The sequence below is a fragment of the Cynocephalus volans genome, chromosome 5, assembly GCF_027409185.1.
Source record: "Cynocephalus volans isolate mCynVol1 chromosome 5, mCynVol1.pri, whole genome shotgun sequence".
In the NCBI taxonomy this organism is placed as follows: domain Eukaryota; kingdom Metazoa; phylum Chordata; class Mammalia; order Dermoptera; family Cynocephalidae; genus Cynocephalus; species Cynocephalus volans.
Genome location: NC_084464.1, coordinates 26,903,048 through 26,923,951, shown reverse-complemented (window position 1 = coordinate 26,923,951; position 20,904 = coordinate 26,903,048).

Sequence of the window (20,904 nt, the reverse complement as noted above, 5' to 3'; positions counted from 1 at the left end):
ATCTCTTAAGTGAGGACTTCCAATCAAGATGGCAAAATAGACAGTCCCCAGAGTCACTCTCTCCCACAATCAACCAATTTACAACTATTAAAAAGCAACAGCTGACAAGCTGGGGCCGTTAGAGCTCAGGGGAAGAGGAGGAGAGACCTACCGAGTGCAGGAAGGCAGAAGCCATGATGAGAGAAAGAAAAAACTGCTCTGACCATTTTGAGCCTCAGCCACTTCCAGGCTGGAGCTGCTGAGTGCACGGAGCAGGAACCAGCAAAAGCCATAGCTGTGGACTTTGGATGAAGTTGCTTGGAGGCAGCAGGGGAGAGGAGGGACTTGGTGGCCCTCAGGCCAGCAAGACCACTAATAGGGTTCCCGTGGACCCACATAGGAGCAAGAAGCCACAACAACTGAAAAGAAGGAGCCTCTCAGAGACAGTGAGTCATTGCAATCAACTGGCACATGGCCTGTCCTATGGGAAGTGTTTGGAGTACAGGCAGTGGGGGAGACAGGCCCACTGGGGGAACACTGGTATGCAGCATGGACAGCTGATTTGCCCCCTAATCAGCGCAGGACCACTCAGTGTAGACTGGTCAGGAATGTAGAATGGCAGTGGGTGCAGTTTGCTGAAAAGACTCAGGCCCAGGCCCAGACCAGAATTTCCAGAAAACCCAGGTGTATCAGACCTCACAAGACCTGGAAGTGCTTACAAGGTCAATAATTAAAACCTGAGCTGCACAAAAAGCCTTCCCAAGAGAATCAGCAGCAAAGCAGCAATTTAGCTCAACCACTTGGCTCAAGCACTGGTCCCCACAGGAAGTTCCCCCATTTTAGAAGTAAGCAAAGGATAACAAATTAGTTCTAGTGCAGAGTTTGAGTGGTGGGAACAGCGAATACTCCAACACAGAACTGAAAGAAAAAACAAAGTACCCACAGATTAAAGACAAAATTCTGATATTAACCGGTAAAGGTCTAACACCACCAAAGAACACCTGTAAAACCTAGAAGGACCAGAAGCCCCCCAGGCTCCCAAGCCAGGTTTGGGAGAGGGCCAAGGGCTGCAGACATGCCTCCCTGATGTCTGCGTCCAGCCCAGTGATGACAGAATCCCTGCCAGAAGCCTCCCAGGTTCCCAAGCTCGTGGGAGGAAGCCAATTGCCTTAGCCAAATCCCCCCACAAAGTCTGCATCCGGCCCAGCAATGACCACCAAGCTGCCACCAGAAGTGCCTTGGGCTCCCAAGCCCGGGGATGCGGACCAAGGGCCTCAGCCACACACCCGCAACATCTGCAACCAGCCCAGTGACAACCACCAAGCCACCATGGGAAGCTTCCCAGGCTCCCAAGCCACGGCAGTGGGGGAGACCGAGGGCCTCAGCCCTGCCCTTCTGACATCCACATCCAGCCCAGTGATGACCAAGCTGCCACCGGAAGTACCCCAGGCTCCCGGGATAGGGGGGGCAGAGGGCCTTAACTACATCCCCCAAAGTCCGCATCCAGCCCAGCCACAACCAAGCTGCCACTGGAAGCTCCCTGGGCTCCTCCGCCAGAATGAGGGGGGCCTCAACCATGCCCCCTCCCCCCTTCCTTGACCTCCCACCTTATCCCCCTCCACCTCTCCCTCTCCACCTTCACCCCAACTGCTCTGCAATAAAATCTTAGAACATAAAAATGTAATAATAATGATTGTTGATTAAAATGATTGGAGACGCGGAGGAAGACACAGCAGACGAGATGCAAGTGAAGAGCGGGGGCTACTGCTCTCTCAGGCAAGTAGCACCGACCCAGACGCTGTTACAGCTTTTATTACACTTAGCAAGCTTGTGCATGCAAGATAAGCATGAATGCATAAATTCTGTTATACTTTTCTCAAGAGCAGAAGGCTGTTACCTCCCTTCTCAAGCACTTGGTTATCTATAATGCGCCTCCTGGGAACATCCCAAGAAAGTGTTCTCACAACTTCAGGCGTTGTCAAGGATTGTTTGCAATCCTTAAGCAATCCTTGACATTTCTTGGTTAACTCGTTTGCAAGTTCACCAAGTGAACACGTCCTTGGGTCTGACCACAGAAGTCCATTAACCATTTCCTTCAAATGATAAATAAATAAATAAATTGAAAAAAGGAAACTGAAGTCAATGGCAATGGTGAGAGTAGTCAAGTTAAAAGGAAGGGGCAGAGGTGGCAGCAGCAGTAACAGTCACAGGAGTCAACTGAAGGAGAAAGCCTCCAGAGTAGGGCTGTGTTGCACTGGGCAGCAGATGCCACAGAGGGACAGGGAGACTGGACAGGGCAGTCTCCACAGAGTCCTCAGCACTAAGGGGCCAGATGGTGCCAGGAAGGAGAGGCAGTCATAAGGTGTCCCCAAGACTCTCACACACATACACACCCCACACACCCACACATACTCACATGCATACTCAGGCAGAAGGAGGCATTTTAAGGAGTTGCTGGAAACTCTACTAGCTGGATAGTGGGGAACCTCAAAATCATTGTTTGTCACAGTTTTCTGTAACTACTTTGAATATTCAAACAAGAGGCCAAGGAAATACCTGTTACTGTATAAACTACACTTTGAGGGGAAAAGTTAGTGACCCAATCAGAAATGTATCATCTCAATTCTAATTCATCTCCAACTAGCAAGGATCCTGAAACCTATGTTTTTAAAAGTCTCTCCTACAACAAGCCAAACTACCACCTCAACCTAGCAGAGAGCACATGGTAGTACTGTTTTTGCTGGGGTCCCTCTGCAGTTGTGATGCAGAAAGAGAGAGCCAGACACAGCCTGCTGGTTAGGAACCTAATCCTGCCATAACTTTGGATGACAGGAAGAGTTTAAAAAGCAACTTATTTTTGTTTTATCACTGTATATCCTTCTGTGAATTTCAGATGATATTTATTACATGAATAACACCCTCACACCCAGAAATATTTATTGAAGGAACTCTGTGTATCATTCTCTGGGAATCTCTGCCCTCCTGAAGCATCAAGGAGGAGAAAGGAGATAATAATCAAATGGATAAGAAAAATATATAATGTGTCAGATGGGAGTACGTTCTATGGTTAAAAAATGTGTGTGTGTGTGTGTGTGTGTGTGTGTGTGTGTGTGTGTGTGTGTGTGTGTGTGTGTGTGTGTGTGTGTGTGTGTGTGTGTGTATGAGAAGGATCCAGAGTGGTTGGGCAGAAGGGAGGAAGGAAAAGTTTTAAGTAGGGTAACAGAGACAAAGATCAACCATCTAGAAAAAACAGATTTCTTGGGTACACAATGCTAGGTTGACAATCCTTTCCCCTCAGCACTTGAAACGTATTGTCATTCCAGACGTCTTAGCCCTCGAGAAAGCACCAAGGAGATCCACATAGCCGGGGTGGGGCCCCAGCCCCAGGGGTCTCTGTACTCCAACACCAGGAGAGCAACATTTCCCAGGATTTCCTAGGAGTTTGGGAGCAATAACATTGGCTTCCAGTTTTATCAGAGCAATGACATGCAGGTGTCATTAGGAGAACCAGCATCTGGGCTCTAGAATTCTGGCTCTGACAATGAAGAAAGTTACCTGCAATATACACTTTCTTCCTTTTACCATTGGGGGTTTTCTTTCAACCTTTTTCTGTCCTTAGGTTCTAGGTATGTCTCTAAAAACAGCATATAGTTGTATTTTGTTGTGGTTTTTATCCAGTTAGAACACCATTTAACTGGAGAGGCTAATCTATTTACATTTATTGTGATTTCTGATATATTTAAATTATTTCCAGCATCTCACATGGTGCTTTCTTTTTACCCTACTTTCTGTGTGCACGTATGTGTGTGCGCGAGACAGAGAGAGAGAACACACCTTGGCTCTTCCTTCTGAGGTTGTTTTCCATCTTCTTGAGGTATACCTTTTAGAAATTCCTCTAATGAGGATATTTTGGTGATAAGCTCTCAGTTTCCATTTATCAGAATTGTCTATATTTCAGCCTTCTTACCAAAAAAAGTTTTGCTAGATATACAAGTATAGGTTCACAATTTTTTTTCAGCACTTTAAATATATTGTTTCCTTCTCTTCTGGCTTCTAGTTTTGTTCTTGATACCTCCACTAAGAGTATAATTTTGTTCTCTGTTAAGTAACACTTTTTAAGAATTTTGCTTTGTCTTTGATGCTTTGCAGTTTTATTATCATATGTCTAATTGATAGCAGATTTCCTTTTATTTAACATTGCCAGAAATTTGTCTTTCCTATGAACCAGCTTCAACTTTGTTGATACTCTCCATTGCAGCTTCACTTTCTGTTTCATTGTTTTTCTGCTCTTTATTATTTCCTTTCTGAATTTTCAGCTTTTCCTTTTAAGACTAAAGATTTCTCATGAAATACCTCCTTGGCAGTATCCTTTAAGTTTTGATGTGTAGTATTATTATCACTTTATTTTTAATATTTTTGAATTTCCACTAATCTTTCTTCTATTAATCCATTGGGTATTTAGAAATGTGTTTTTAAATTTTCAAACACACAGGATTTTTAGCTTTTTCTTGTTGATTTCTAGCTTAGTTGCACTGTGGTCAGAATATGTGATCTTTGAAATTTGAAATGGGTTTTCTGGCTCAATCTGGTCAATTTTTGTACATATCCCATATGTACTTGTAAAAAATACATATCCTCCAATTTTTGGATACAAGGTTTTATAAAATGTCATATTATAGTATTATTAGTATCAGTATTATTGTTGAAATCTTCTATGTCCTTATTGATTTACAATAACCGTCTTGATTTTCAATAATTGAGAAAAGTGTGTAAAAATATTTCACTATGGGTGTGGATTTGTCTCCTTCTCCTGATGGTTCTGTCAATATTTGTTGGTGTATCACAAGGCTTCATTATTACAAGCACACAAGTATTATTATTTCCTCATAAATTGAATGTTCTATCATTACGAAGTGACCCTCTTTATGTCTAATCATGCTTTCTGCCCTAAGATCTGGTTTTTCGAGTGTTAATATAGTTACCACACAGAGGTCCTTTATTAGTCCTGGAATCCAGCCTCCAGAAGGATTGATGGGCACACGAATAGGAAGACTCGTCTGTGGGACAACGGGTTGCACAGCAGTCACTGTACAGTGCTGGTCGCTAAACCAGCTCTCTCGCAGGATTCTCAGGATTCAGGACTCTCAGCTCAATCAGGGCAAGAGTGGAGCGGTTTTCCGCTTTTTGGTAATTGATGACTTCGCTTTGTGGAACTCCTTGGTAATTGATGATGACTTCGCTTTGTGGAACTCCTTGGTAATTGATGATGACTTCGCTTTGTGGAACTCCGCCCGCTGTCCCCCCGCCCCCCGGCGCTCTGGGAGGGGGAGGGGAAGAAAACTGAAAGCCAGTTTTGCAACGTGTTGCAGTCCCTTCAGGTAATTTCGTCCAGCCGTGAACATCTGTCAAGTCAGCACTGTCCAGGTGCAGCCCCTCCCCAAGGCAGCGCGAGACGCCCCCTCTTGTCCTCGCCCCTCACCGCACCTGGTCTTATGTCCCTGCGGGTTTGTGGCGTGACAAGCGGGCTGGGTTCCGCGCGCCGGTAGCGTTTGGCCCAAGTCCCACGGAGGGGTGGGGCCCTTCAGCAGTGCGGCGACCTCCGCGACACTCTCCTGCCTCGCCCAGCAGAGCTGGCGCCCAGAATCTGGCGGAGACCCTGACCCACGCGAAATGCGAGAATTCTCTGCGGAATCCAGAGAGGGGCACCCCTCCCTGCGACGTCCCTCTGCACCAGGCTGCCGCGGTGCCCGGGCAGCTGAGCTGGAGCCAGCCAGGCGGGCCTGAGGGATCCCCCTGTGGACCCTGACTTCTGGGAGTGGGCAATCATTAACCCCTTCCGTGGGATGGCAGGGACAGGTGAAAACTCCCCTATTCACAGGGAAGGAATAGTTAACCACTTCATTAACTCTGCTCTTCTGCAAAAGAAAACCCATCTGTGGTGCAAGCGCTCTCTCTCTCTCTCTCCCTCCCTGTCTCTTTGTCTCTCTCTGTCTCTTTGTCTCTCTCTCCCTGTCTCTCTCTCTCTCTCTCTCTCTCACACACACACACACACACACACACACACACACCACCCACCCACACACACACCAAGGAAAAGAGGGCAAACTGGTTTTCCTTTTTTCTCAAGTTCACCTCACCTGGACAAGGTCACTGTATCCGTCTGCTAGGGCTGCCATAACAAAATATGACAGACCCGGAGCTTAAACAGAAATTTATTTTCTCACAGTCCCGGAGGCTGGAAGTCCAAGATCAAGGTGTTGGTGGGGTTGGTTTCTTCTAAGACCTCTTTCCTTGGCTTGGAGATGGCCGCCTTCTTGCTGTGTCCTCATGTAGTCCTTTCTCTGTACCCAAGTGTCCCTGGCTTCTCTCTCTCTTCTTATCACACAAGTCATATTGGATTAGGGCCAACCCTAATGGCCTCATTTTATCTTAATCACTTCTTTAAAGACCCCATCTCCGAATAAGGTTACATTCTGAGGTACTGGGGGTTGGAATGTCAACATATGAATTTGGGAATGACACAATTCAGCCTGTAACAGTCACCCTGGTGCCTACCCATTAGTGATCAGGGAGGGAGAGGCGGTGCTGAAGAGCAGAGGACATTTAATGTTTTAGGTTGTTGTCACAGTAAACACACCACATCCTTCTGTGACCCATATTTAAGACCCCTCCTTCCCAAATATTGTTGTGAACCTCCAGTTTAACCGCCTCAAATGGGTGCAAGTAAACTTGCTCTCAATCTTTGATCATTGGTAAAACAAAATGCAGGGGTTAGGAGGAAACAAACCCTTCCCTTCCAGTAGAAATAACTTCTACTTGTGCAGAGAGAGCGAGCCGCAAATAGAGACATGAGGACAAAAAAGACCCTGGAATTGGTCTCACCAGAAGTAAAGAAAAAACTGAACGCTGCAGCCAATGGTGCTGAAGTTGGCTGAGCCCCAAGACCTCACCGAAGATGATGCTGCCACATTGAACATTTTCCTTTCACTGCCTTCAGTCTCCCTGGTAAACATTTATGAGAACTATAAATGGGTTTGTCCCAGGAAGCATTTCACCAAAGCGTAACTCATAGCAATTTTAACTGCTCCCCCATCCCAGCCATGCCTCCTGAGTATCTCTTCACTACTTTTACTTCTTGCACAGTTTATGGAGCAAAATGGAAGTATGCAGCTTTTCTTCATTTCTACCATAGCACTGTAACTGAAGAGCTTTGGCTTCCCCATTATCCTCACTGAGTCTATTAAAGCACAATATATGGCTGTGACATGCCCATTTTCCGTGATCCCCATTAACTTCTGCACGTTGATGCATTTTCTAGCTCAATATATCTTGTGCCCTGTTTGCATAACCACTGCCAAGAGCTACTGGCTTCCCTTACCCAGAGGCTCTTTCGGACAACGGATCCCAAGTAATTGGAATCCACACATCCTTGTAACAGTTATAAGAGGAGGAGCGCCTCACACCCATTAGGATAGCTACTATAAAAAAAAAAAAGAAAGGAAATAATAAGCATTAGGAGGATGTGGACAAATTTGGAGACTTGTGCACTGTTGGTGGGAATGCAAAATGGAGTAGCTGCTATGGAAATTCCTCAAAATATTAAAAAATAGAATTATTATATGATCCAGCAATTCCATTTCTGGGTATACATCCAAAAGAACTGAAAGCAGGTATTTATATACCCAGGTTCATAGCAGCATAATTCACAATAGCCAAAAGGAGAAATCAGCCCAAATGTTCATCAAAAAATGAATGAGTAAACAAAATACTGTATATACAAACAATGGAATATTATTTGGTCTTAAAAAGGTAGGAAATCTGACAATTCTACAATATGGATGAACCTAAAGGGCATTGTATTAAGTGACATAAGCCAGTCACAAAAGGACAAATACTGTGTGATTCCACTTATGTGAGGTACATAGAGTAGTCAAGTTCATAGAGACAGAAAGCAGAATGGTGGTTGCCGGGACTGTGAGGATGGGGAACAGAGAGTTACCATTTAATGGGTACAGAGTGTTGGTTTTTCAAGATGAAAATAGTTCTGTGCATGGATGATGGTGATGTTTGCACAACCAACAATATGAATGTACTGAACTGCACTGAACTCTACACTTAAAAATGGCTAAGATGGTAAATTTTATGTTACGCGTATTTTACCACAATTTTTTTAACTGGGGAAAAATCAATAAATGAAGATACAAATTTTTTAAATAATTTTTTAAAGAAGAAAAGGAATAAAGGAAGAAATGAAAGTCAAAGATGGGATGGGGCCAGGAGAGGTGACAATATCTGTTAAGCATGCTATTTGACAATTTTTAAAGTTGAAAGTCAAATGTCTTTTTTAGCCTGCAATGAATTATCACTGTCAAAATGACTAAGTCAAAATATTGATCACTCTTTTCATAGTTATGGCAAGAATGATATATCACTCAATTATGCCCTTCCAAGTATCTTTGTCTTTTTAGTACAAGTATTAATACAAAGCAGTTATGTAGGTTGAATAAGTCTAGAGATCTAAGGTACAACATGGAGACTATAGTTAATAATGTAGTATTGTATATGGTAATTTGCCAATAGAATAGATTTTAGGTATTCTTCACACACAGACAAGAGAGGTAACTGTATGAAATTATCACATGGTCAAGCTGTTGGCAGGATTGGCTTGAGATATAGTTTAGATATGTCTGTCCCACCAACTTTTGTCCCCCCAAAGCTCATGTTGAAATCTGATCCCCAGTGTGGTGATGTTGGGAGGTGTTTGGGTCATGGGGAAGGATCCCTCATGAATAGATTAATGCCCCCCACTCCAGGAAGGAGCATTAATCACTTTATTAGTCCCACAAGAGCTGATTGTTTAAGGGAGCCTGGCACCTCCCCTCCCTCCCTCTCTGCTTCTTCTATCCACCATGTGACATTCTGCTGCAAAGAGTCACTACCCACCAACAAGGCTCTCACCAGATGTATTCCCTGGACTTTGGACTTCCCAGCCTCTGAAACTATAAGCAATAAATATAGTTTCTTTATAAATTACCCAGTTTCAGGTATTTTGTTATAAGCAGCAGAAATGGACCAATACAGCTTGTTAATTAGCTTGACTGTAGTAATCTCTTCACCAGGTACATGTATGTCAAGATAAAGTACATCAAAACTTCATATGTACACCTTAAATAAATTCAATAAAATATTAGTGTAAATATTACCTTATCCCAAACCCACTTACATTTCAATTCCTTCAGAACCAGCTAGATGGAATGTGCTTACACTGCTGGTCAGAACAGGCCATTTTGGCTTGGGGAGTGAAGAGATAAAGTTTTGCCCAGTCTTGTGTCAAAATACTGCAACGAAATGAAGAAACAGTATTTTTATTGCCTAGTAATATTTCAAATATTTCACCCCTTCTCCTCCCCTCCCCACCCTGAGCCTTACTTTGCCTCTGAGCCTTTTCCATTCCCTCACCCCCATAGCAAAATAACAGCATCCAAATTGCAAAACCAGTTCTTTTTCATTATCACTTTTCACCACAAACATATGTACATCCCTGACCTTCATCTCAAAGCCACCCCAAGCCATTCCTCCCACTCAATCCCACCACAATGATGGCAAGAATCTCAAGGAAAAGTCGGGCATCAGGTGGCCCTATTAACAAGAAACTGTAGCATCCTCTCTCAGTGTCCCATGTCCCATCCCCTGGACTCACCTCTGATTTTGGTCACAGCTACAGTAGACAGTTTCTGCTAGTTCAGACTTGCCCCTACCAAGCCCTCACCTCCAGCCTCTATATCCTGCCTCAAATTCTTCCCTGAACTCTCAGGAGCCCACTTGGCCCTTACAAAAACACAGCTTGGACACACAGGGCAATTTATACCCTTGGTGCAATGCCCAACCCACGGAGGACGGACAGAGCTGGTGGTACATAACACCCCAGAGTCTCAACCCGCAGTGATACAGTTCTGGGAGGCTGCCTACCTAGAGATCCACCCTACTCAGAGATCCAGGTGGAATTCTACCCTATCACCTGGATAACTCACCTGTATATCATCTTTCCCTTTTGTCTCTGTCCACTCCTTCTTTCGTATTTCTTGGGATCACCCTTTTCCCAAGTCTTTGATTCAGGCTCAACTTTCAGGAGAACCCAAACTATGATAGTAATTTTTTCAAAACCTACATTTTTAGTTTGAGTGGTTGGTTAGTTGGTTGGTTTAATGGTATTAGCATTGAAGCCTGTAATTGAAGGCTATGTCAAAATGAATCCACATCAAAATGGCCAGGCTGAATTGCTTTATCAAAATGTTATGGACTGATATGGAGAGTATTATTTGTAAGATTTTGAGGTGTTCTCTTTTTTTGATTGTCTTAAGCTGGACAACAGCTGTCATTTTCTGCAGTGCAATATCATTGTGACCTGACAAAGAGTTCACACAGTTTCTATTTTGCTCATTGCTTCTGCATCAGCCCGGGAAGATGTAAAGGCAAATAATATTTGTGTTGAAAGAGTACTTAGACATCATCTCATCTCATTTTATAGATGATGAAGCTCAGGCTTGAAGAGTCAAGCCATGTGGTCAAAGCATCACAGAGAAATAATAGTAAAACTGGGACCAAAACCCATTGATCCTGACTCTAAGTCCAGTGTTCTTTCCATTATACCACATGATAAAATATTTCAAACATAATAAAGAAGCCCATGACTTAAATGATTGACAGTAATGTTGATGGTGATAATAATAATAATAGCATTTATTGAATGCTCACTGCATGCTCTAAGTGCTTTATTCACAGAATTTCATTTAGTTCCCATGACTGCGGAGTAACTACTATTAACATTCCTATTTTGCAGATGAGGAAGTTGAGGCACAGAAAGATTGGGTAATTTATCCAGTCACAGGGCTGGTAAGTGACAGACCCAGGCCTCAAATTCAGCCAATGTGGCTCTAGAATTTACAATTTTAACCATCATCTTCAAGTGAAAATTCATTTCATAATTCCCCAGTTTTATAAATGTATATTTTTACTTATACGACCAAAGTCATCATTTTTGAGGGAATAGAAAAAAGTTTTGAAGTATAATTATCTTCTCCAATTTCACAGGGAACTATAGCATGATGTTGCTTTCTTGGGAAAAGGCCAAGTTGAACCACCATGACAGATGGCACCTTGTCTTACCGCCAGCTCTGTGACGGCAATTCTGGCCACTCACACCCTCCATCTGGGAAAAGGGCTGGTGCTTTCTTCCTCCTTCTTTCAACAGACTCCAAACATCCCTGAAGTTCATTAGAAGAAATGCTTCATTTAACACCTTCTAATATCTGATGCCTACAGTGGCTACTTCAAAGAGATTTCCTTTGATGAACAACTGCCAAAAATGGCATTTTATCAAGACAACACACAGTCAAATTGAAAAGAAATGTGTTTTCCAGGTTCACCAGTGTCAAATAACTATAACTATGTGATTACTTTGTATCCACATGGATTATATTCTCAAAGGACAGTAATTCTTTTAGATTCCACATAGTTCTTTAAATTGTACACCTGAAATAGAAAATACATAAATATCTCTGACATCTACTATAATACAAGTCGATTAAGGGGGAAAAAGCACAAGAAAAGTATAAGCTATTCTTTTCTTAATCATATTACAAGCCACTAAAAGAACACAACTGTGCTACTAATAATAGAAATGAAAATAATCAGAAAAAAACAAGCTTTGAACATATATAAGAAGAAAAAGTTCATCTATCCCCAAATAAGTAATCATTTCCCAAATCCACAGAGAAAAAAACATGACTATATTTATCAAAGAAGTTTCCTTAGTTTAAGAAGTACAATATTGTAGCAGTTAAGAACACAAATAACAATGAGGCTTCATTCTTGCTGTAGATTGGATGCCCCCCAACCTCACTGAGACTTAATCCCCACTGTAACTGTTGAGGGTGGGAAATCCTATTATGGTAATTGAAAGGTGGGACCTTGAAGAGGTGAGATTGTAGGACCATGATGTAGTGAATGGATTAAAAATGGTGGTCAGCGGCATGGTTCTGAGTGCTTTAAAAGGAGAGCACAGGAGAGTTTTTCTCTCTCTGCTTCCGCCATATTGCAATGTGAGACACCTGGTTCACTGTTGCTACCACCATGTGTGTTTCCCGGACTTTGGACTTCCCAGCCTCAGAAACTGTAAGCAATAAATTTCATTTTCTTACAAGGTACTTAGGCCCAGGTATTTTGTTATAAGCAACAGAAATGGACTAATACATAAAATTGGTACCAGAGAGGTGGGGTGTTGTTTATAACAAATACCAGGTATTTTGTTATAAGCAACAGAAATGGACTAATACAGAAAATTGGTACCAGAGAGGTGGGGTGTTGCTTATAACAAATACTTGAAAATGTGGATGCAGCTTTGGAACTTTGTGTTGAGGAGAAGCTGGAAGAATTTGCAGGAGCGGGCTAGAAAATGCCTCGCTGCTGGTGGGCGTTTAGAAAACAAGAAAACCAGGAAAAGTTTGGGACTTTTTAGAGACTGGTTAAATGGTGGCAATGAGAATGCTGATAGAAATACGGACAGTAAAGGCCATTCTGAAGAGATCTCAGATGTAAATGAGAAAGGACTTATTGGAAACCAGGGCAAAGATCACCCTTGCTGTGAACTGGCAAGGAACTTGGCTGCATTGTGTCCATGCCCTAGGACTTTGTGGAAGTTGGAACTTAAGAGTTGTGAACTAGAGAATTTTGAGGAAGAAATTTCTAAGCAGCAAAGCATTAAGGAAGCTGCATGGCTACTTGCAACAACCTATGCTGAGTTATGGTAGAAAAGCATGAGGTAAAGCCAGAATTTATAATTCAAAAGAAAGCACAGGGCAAAAAATTAGAAATCTTTCAGCCTGGTCACAAAAACAAGGTAAGGTCAGGGGTGTGGTTCTGAGGACTTTAAAAGAAGAGCACACAAGAGGTTGGTCTCTCTCTGCTCCTGCATTTTCTGCCATGTGAGACCCCTGCTTTGCTGCAGAGCCACTCACCAGATGTGTTCCCTGGACTTTGGACTTCCCAGCCTCTGAAACTGTAAGCAATAAATTTTATTTTCTTATGAAGTACCCAGTTCCAAGTATTTTGTCATAAGCAACAGAAACAGACTAATACAAGTATATATAAGGAGAATGTTCCTAATGATAGAGAGTAATGGTAATAATAGAAAAAAGAAAAGCCTCTGCATTTGCTCAGTGGTATTTTGGGTGTACAGCTCTGCACTTATAATAAAAGCAGTACCTTTACATTGAAATGCCTATAGGAAATACAACTTTTTAAAAATTGCTATTCTGTAACTTCTAGTTTCTAACCTCCCTTTTCTCACTGAAACAGTTGTAATTGTGTGCGATTTGAGCCTCCTCTATTTCTCATCTTACTGCCATGTAATACAGAAATAACAGGAATATCAGCTAGCCACCATGTGAAACTATTAGATGTGAGTGGTCATTTGGTCTAGAGTTCTTTAAGATAAAAGCATTTTATAAATTGTGAAACATATTTTTAGCTTTTAAATTAATATTGTAGTATGTGTTAACCATGTCTCTTGTTTTCTGTATTCTGATGCTGTGATCTCTTGGGGCATTGCTAACTCTGGAGGGACTGGCCTGTCCAAAACAAGCCAATTTCTAGAGATAGTAAATAATTTGCCTTTGAGCACACTTTCCAAATGTCAACCAACAATCCAGAGCCCACATGCCAACCACCTCCTTCATCTAGCTATCACATTCCAGGTCCCTAACAACCTGGCCTAATAACACCAGCAGCAAGTATCAGACAACTAGAGACAGACCCTATGCCCCAGAACTCACTGAAATTATTCACACTAGCCAATCCTAAGCTTGCTGACCCTAAAACACCTGTTCCTTTCTTTGGAAACCACAATAAGGGCTCTTGCTCACAGTCCCTCTTTCTCCCTGTGCCTCTTAACTGACCCTGGTGCTGCCCCTTGTGGTCCCTTGTGGCAGGGCATGCCCCCACCTCTTGGGAACTGTAAGTAATAAACTATCTTATCAAAGGCAATCATCCTCTGATCTGTTGGCTTTACTGTACCTCAAATTTTCTGTTTATATGCTATATTTTAAAACACAGAGTCATTGTGTAATGTAGTAATTGTCCACTTCTATGTTAATCTAATATTGGAAATAACTCTCTAGATTATGTGTCTCTAGAAATGCTCTTTCTGAATTGCTGCCACACCAACCAGCTACAAGGAAAATTCAGAGACTGAATTACAATAATTTGTACTTGGCTTCCCTATCAGTTCCCATCACCATCACTGTGGTGATGTCACCACCCCTATACTGCCACCCATAGTATTTTTCATTCATTCTGTGTCAGGGTTAATTCACTCCCTCTAGGGATGGAAATCTGGGAGTATAGAGGTATCAGTTTTTTTCAACTTGTTCCTAGAAAGCCACGACCATCACCACTACTTTTAGCCCTTTATCCCATAGCATAGCCAAGGGTGAAACTGAACTGATATAGCCAACACATTGCATTGGTTATAGGGGCTGTAAGAGGTGCACTCAGCTTGGTCAGTTGAGAGACCACTGACCAGAGTCAAATTTGGGAGACATTCACATTTGTGAAGAAAGTGCCATGGCAAACACTTCCCTCACAGCTTGGGCACATGGACAGAAAGTTCTCACAGGAAAGAGGAATTAGGGAGAAGTGAACAGTGGGGAAAGGAAGCAAGGAGAATATCAAGCATTTTTGGAGGTGGAAAGAAGGGAAGTATGTCCCAGGAAGACCCTGGACAGTGAACAAAAATCAGGATTTTACCACTCTGGTACTTTAATTTCTGAAAATGTTTTTAATTCAGTATAAACTTTATTGTGACTATGATGAAAAATTATATAAGCAAATGTAAACAGAATATTACTTTTAGAATGAAAAAATAAAAGAAGGTGATGTTTTCGAATATGTGGTAAAATTGGGGAAGAAGACAGACATATCGGTGGAACAGAACAGAAAAACAAGGAATAACTCCAAGTTTACATGGAACTTTGACATATTGCATTGGCATTTCAAATTAGTGGCATGTAAAATAAGTGGAATTGAGACAATTGGCTAGCTGTCGGGGGGGGGGGAATTTAATTGAATCCCTACCTTATTCTTAAAAATTTAAATGAACCAAAGAATTAAACATTAAAAATGAAACTATGAAAGTACTAGAAGAAAACTTAAGTGAATATGCTTATACTCAGAGTGGGAGAAGCCTCTCTAAGAATGACAGGAAACTCAATATCCTTAAGGGAAAAGACTGATAAATTTGACTATATATAATTTATAATTTGTTCATCAAAACCACCATAAATAAATCATAACTGTAAAAACATTTACAATACATAGGAGAAAGAGATGATTTATTTAATATCAAAGAGCTCTTGCAACTCAATAAGAAAAAAGATATATTGGGCTGAGCCCGTGGCGCACTCGGGAGAGTGTGGCGCTGGGAGCGCGGGGACGCTCCCGCCGCAGGTTCGGATCCTATATAGGAATGGCCAGTGCACTCACTGGCTGAGTGCCGGTCACGAAAAAGACAAAAAAAAAAAAAAAAAAAAAGTTATATTTACAAACAAAATGTGATGCAACCAAATTTCTGATGATAAAAATTCCAAAAAATCTGAAAATTAACTTTGTCTCACCATCAATTACAAGTACTTTTATATTTCCCAATACTGACAAAACAAGAAAGAAATTCACATTTTAGTTAAACAATACAAATCCACAATCCAAAAAACATCTGAAAACAATGAATCCTCAAATAGGAAGTTATTTAGTGGTGGAGACACCAATAGAAAATAAACTGCACTACTGAATGATTTAAGATTGAGGATTATCTCGTAATGCAAATAATCTAGAAATTTTCACAGGTACAAAACAATGTACTATAAAGGAATGCTCTCGGAGGTCAAGAAGTATTTCAAAATTTCAGAAATATATTACTTCGCTATAATAAATCTGGATTTTTAAATGATAGACTGTGGTGCTGATCTTCCTATGAAGTGAATTTTTGTACACTGGGAGCCATGCAGGTTGATTTTTCCCATCAAAACCTGGATAAAAAAATGCAGTGACTATTTCACACCTTATCATCTCTCTTTTAAAATTTCCAGAACCTCCTTCCTGAAATGACATTGTTTCCCATGTCATGGAGAAAACAGAAGAATCAGAGAATATCCTCCTGATCCCACCACAAGTACCAACCAACTTGAGTCACTAAGTACACATTCCGGTTCCCTCCCCTTGCTGTGAATGAACTGCCAGAGGGCAGCCCTTCCTCTGCACCCCCAGTGGTCTTTCCTTACTCAAGAGTACCAGCCCAGCACTCGTCCCATCTCACTCCTGCAGCTCCAGTGTTCCCCGTTCCAGAGGATCATTCCCATTGATATACAAACATACTGTAATTATTCACTTAAAAAAAATTTTTTTTTAATTCTCTGCACCCTATATTGCAGAACTGTTTGAAAGCATTACTGTATTTACTGTCTCCAGTTTTTCTTCTTCCAATCCTTTGAACCTTACTCAAATTGGTTTTCATCCACTATTCCTCCAAAAAGAGCTCTTGTCAATCTAACTAATGACTTCCATGTTGCTAAATCCAATGGTTAATTTCCACTCCTCATTTTCCTTGATCTGTCAGAATCATTTGACCCTGCTGATCCTCCTTGAAGCTCTACTTGGGTTCCTGTCTACCCTCCCTCTTTGTTCTCTGCCTGGGCTGCTCCTTCTCTGTCTCCTTTGCTAACTGGATGTCCCAGGGCTCGGACCTTGAACTTCTCTTCTCTGTCTGCATTCACTCCCTTGGCCATCTCATCCAAGTTCGTGGCTTTGAAGGGCATGTTGCTGACAGTCTAGACCATTCCCTTAAACACCAAACTCATATCCACCTGCCTACTCAGCAGCTCCACTTGAATTCATCTCAAACTCAACATATCCAGAAACAAAGTGCCATCTCCACCCTCCTCCAAACGTGCTCTTCTTACAGTTTATCTCAATAAAAGGTTATTTTATCCTTGTTTCTCTAACCTCAGAGTCAACCTTGATTTCTTTCTTTCTCTCATAGCACCCGCCCGAACAAAGCCAATAGCAAATGTTTTGCTTCTAACATCAAAATGCATCCCAAATCCAACCATTTTTCACTACATCCACTGTTCTTTGACTGGTTCAAGACATCATCATCTTCTCTCCCCTGGATTATTGCAATATCCTGTTTCCCCCACCACACAGCAGACAGGGAGCTACTTTTAAAGGTAAGTCATATCTGCTCAGGACCTTCCAATGACTCTCCCTCTCACCCATATAAAAGCCAAACTCTCTGTAGGAGTCCACAAGGGTCACTTTAATCTCATCGACCACTCTCCCCTAACTCTGTTCCACTCACACTGGTCACCTTACTGTCCCTCACACAAACCAAGCACATTCTTACCTCAGGACCTTTGCACTTGCTCTTCTCTCAGCCTGGAATTCTCTTCCTATATTTATAACATTTTTTCCAAAAAATCTGACTTCAGGACCCTGCTCAAAAGTTACCTCATCACAGTGGTCTCCCTGATTCCTCTATTTAAAATAGCAAACTTCTTCCCACCTCCCACTTTTGTCTATCCTTTTTATTCATCTTTATTTTTCTCCATAGCATGTGTCATCATCTGTCATATTTACTGTTTGTCTATTGCCTTTCTCTCTCAATTAGAATGTAAGCTCCACAAAGGTGGGGATTTTGTTTTGCTCACTGTTGAATTATTAGCACCTAGAACGGCTTCTGGTTGATCAATTGTTGTTGAAAGAGTGGACAGATGAATGAATGAGTGAATGAATGAATGAATGAATGGCATGTTTTCCTAATAACATAGCAAACAATAAAAAATTGTTTTAAATCAATAAAAATATACACTGTTAGGGAAATATAATATAACTAATCAAATAATAGTAGAAATGCAATTTTTAGAGGAGAACCTTTGAGAAAGTAATTAAAGTCATTCTACAGTTTTCCAGAAATGCATTGGCTATAAGAATGGTACAATAAAACACACAACAATGAAAAATAATGAATGCGAACAATATATATTGACCTGATATCTGTCCATGATGTAATGTTAAGTGAATAAATCAAACTACATAGTAACAAAATTAACATCATTTCCATTTTTTAAGAGTTTTAATGACAATAGTATATAAATATATGATTTTTGAGGATAGGGAAAATACTTCACAAGAGTGAAATTAAAGTAAGGGATCTTGAACTTGAAATAAAAACCTTTGTATTACTTAGCCTATTAAAATAAACTTATTATTCTCATAACTTTTTATAATGCAATAAGGTTTTTATAAGTTTTAATGTGTAAAAGTATTTATTGAACACAAAGCTTTTAATGGAATATGATGTAGGCATTGAGCACTTATGACATAATTAAGTCTTAAAATGCAAAATTTAATTATTAAATGCTTGAGCCAACTTTAAAAAAAGAATTAACTAGAGAAATTTTAAAACTTCCATATTTTGCTTTCATTGCTTATGTAACTCAAAATATCTTCAAAATCATTCAACAAAGTTTTGTATGCAAACACATCCAATTGCAAAAGATCCATTTTTTTTCAAGAAGGAAATGGATATCAAGGAACCATTTCTAGTTTTTGTAATTAAAGAGGATGATTCATCTGCTAGAATTATATTAATTTGAGGGACTCAATTTTAATTATATGAAGGCTTAAAAATGTCATAGGCGTGTTCATTCAATAGCAGAATAAAACACAATAAATGGAGTGTATTCAGGCATAGAAGCAGGCGTAAGAGAATGACAACATACACTCTCTGGTTCTCAATTTCATTAGTAACAGGGCAGTAAATGAGGATCAGATGTATCTAATAATTTTGGCATTGTTTAAAATACACCTATGTTTTTTACCTACCTTGTGAATTCTTGAGGTTTGCCTCAAATTCCATTTCAAGCAATTCAGACACTACATTAAAGAAATTAAATTCTGAGCAAATTAGTAGTCCCTTTATATCTACAATTTCTATAAAACTGAGTTCTCCAGAACAATAAAGGCACTGTGAAAAATCTTCTTCAAATTAGTAAAAGGTAATAAAAGTTCCTGGGCTGTTTGTATCAACAGTAACACTTAAAATTTTGATTTTTAAAATTATTCATGATACTCATGGAAAAAATCTTATTGAGAATGCAACAGCAACGATTTTACCAAGAAAAATTACAACAGATGTTTAATAGACTTTATACTACCTAGAAGCATCATATAATCCAGTTTTTAAAATAGAAAATGAACTTTAAAATAACCATGAAGGAAGCAATATCTATGCACAAAAAATGGGGCATAAAATGTCAGTTTTTAAATAAACAGGGAAAATTGCAAGCCCCTCTTTTGACAAGCTAGCAATACAGAAATGATATTAAAGTTAATATTATCCATAACTCCCTAAACTATACACAATATATGGCTGCTAACTTAGATATATTTCTTACTCCAACACAAAGGAATGAAAAACCCATTGTGAGAAATTTAGAGCAATATAAAAGAAAACATCTTGTTAACTTGTCGGAATTACAGTAATACCCTCTTATCATCGGGGGATAAATTCTAAGACCCCCAGTGGACGTCTGAAACTGTGAATAATACTAAACACTATACATACTATGTTTTTTTCCTATACATACATACATATGATAAAGTTTCATTTATAAAGTAGGCACAGTAAGAGATTAGCAACAATAGCGAATAATAAAATAGAACAATTATAAAAATATGTCAGCATCACTATTCTTTGTGCTTTGGGCCCTCATTAAGTAAAATAAGTGTTATTTGAACACAAGCACCGAGATACCATGACAGTGGGTCTAATAGCTGAGACGGCTGCTACATGGTTAACAGGCGGGCAGCATGGACAGCGTGGAGACTCTGGACAAAGGGATGACTCATGTCACAGGTGGAACAGAGCAGGACAGTGTAAGAGTTCATCACACTACTCAGAAAAGAGCGCAATTTAAAACTTTTGAACTGCTTACTTCTGGGATTTCCCCTTTATATTTTCAGACCATGGTTAGCTGCAGATAAGTAAAATCTTGGAAAAGGAAATTGGATTAGGGAGGACTACTGTATTACCAGTATAATCACAGCTTTGTGTAAAGTCAGTCAGAAGTAATATTTTACAGAAGAGTATAAAATACCATGCATTTAGGCTTTCCCAAGTAATTCAGTTTTAGATTAAAATGCATACATATACATATTGCTATGGTTTGCATGTCCCTTCCAAAACTCAAGTGGTGACATATTAAGAAGTGGGACCTTTAAGAGGTGATTAGGCCATGAGGGCTCCACGCTCACCAGTGGATTAAAGCTATTATAGCAGGAGTAGGTTCGCTATCATGAGAGTGGGCTCCTGATAAAAGAGAAAGTTTGGTTCCCTGTTTCTCTCTGTTGCACACGTGTGCACTTCCTCGCCATATCATGTCTTCCATTGTGCTATGATGCAGCAAGGAAGCCGTTACCAGATACAGTGAGGACTTCCCACCCTCCAGAACTGCGAGCCAAAAACTCTCTGCTTTATAAATTTCCCGATCTGGTGTATTCTGTTGTGCCAGCAGTCAACAGACTAAGACAGGTATCAAAAATCATTTATGAGTAAAGGAAACAGACAAATGCTTTAGAGTGGTGGTTCTCAAAGTGTGGTCCCCACACAGCAGCAGCATCTTCTCCTGGGAACTTATTAAAAATGCAAGTTGTCCCCCACCTAACCCCCCAACCTGTTGAATCAGAAGGGAGAGGTGTCTAGCAATGTCTCCAGTGAGTCTGGTGCACACTACTGTCTGAGAACCAGTGAGCTAAACAAAGGCAACTCAAAACCACTTAATGAACCTATCCTATAAGGACGATAGCCAAAAA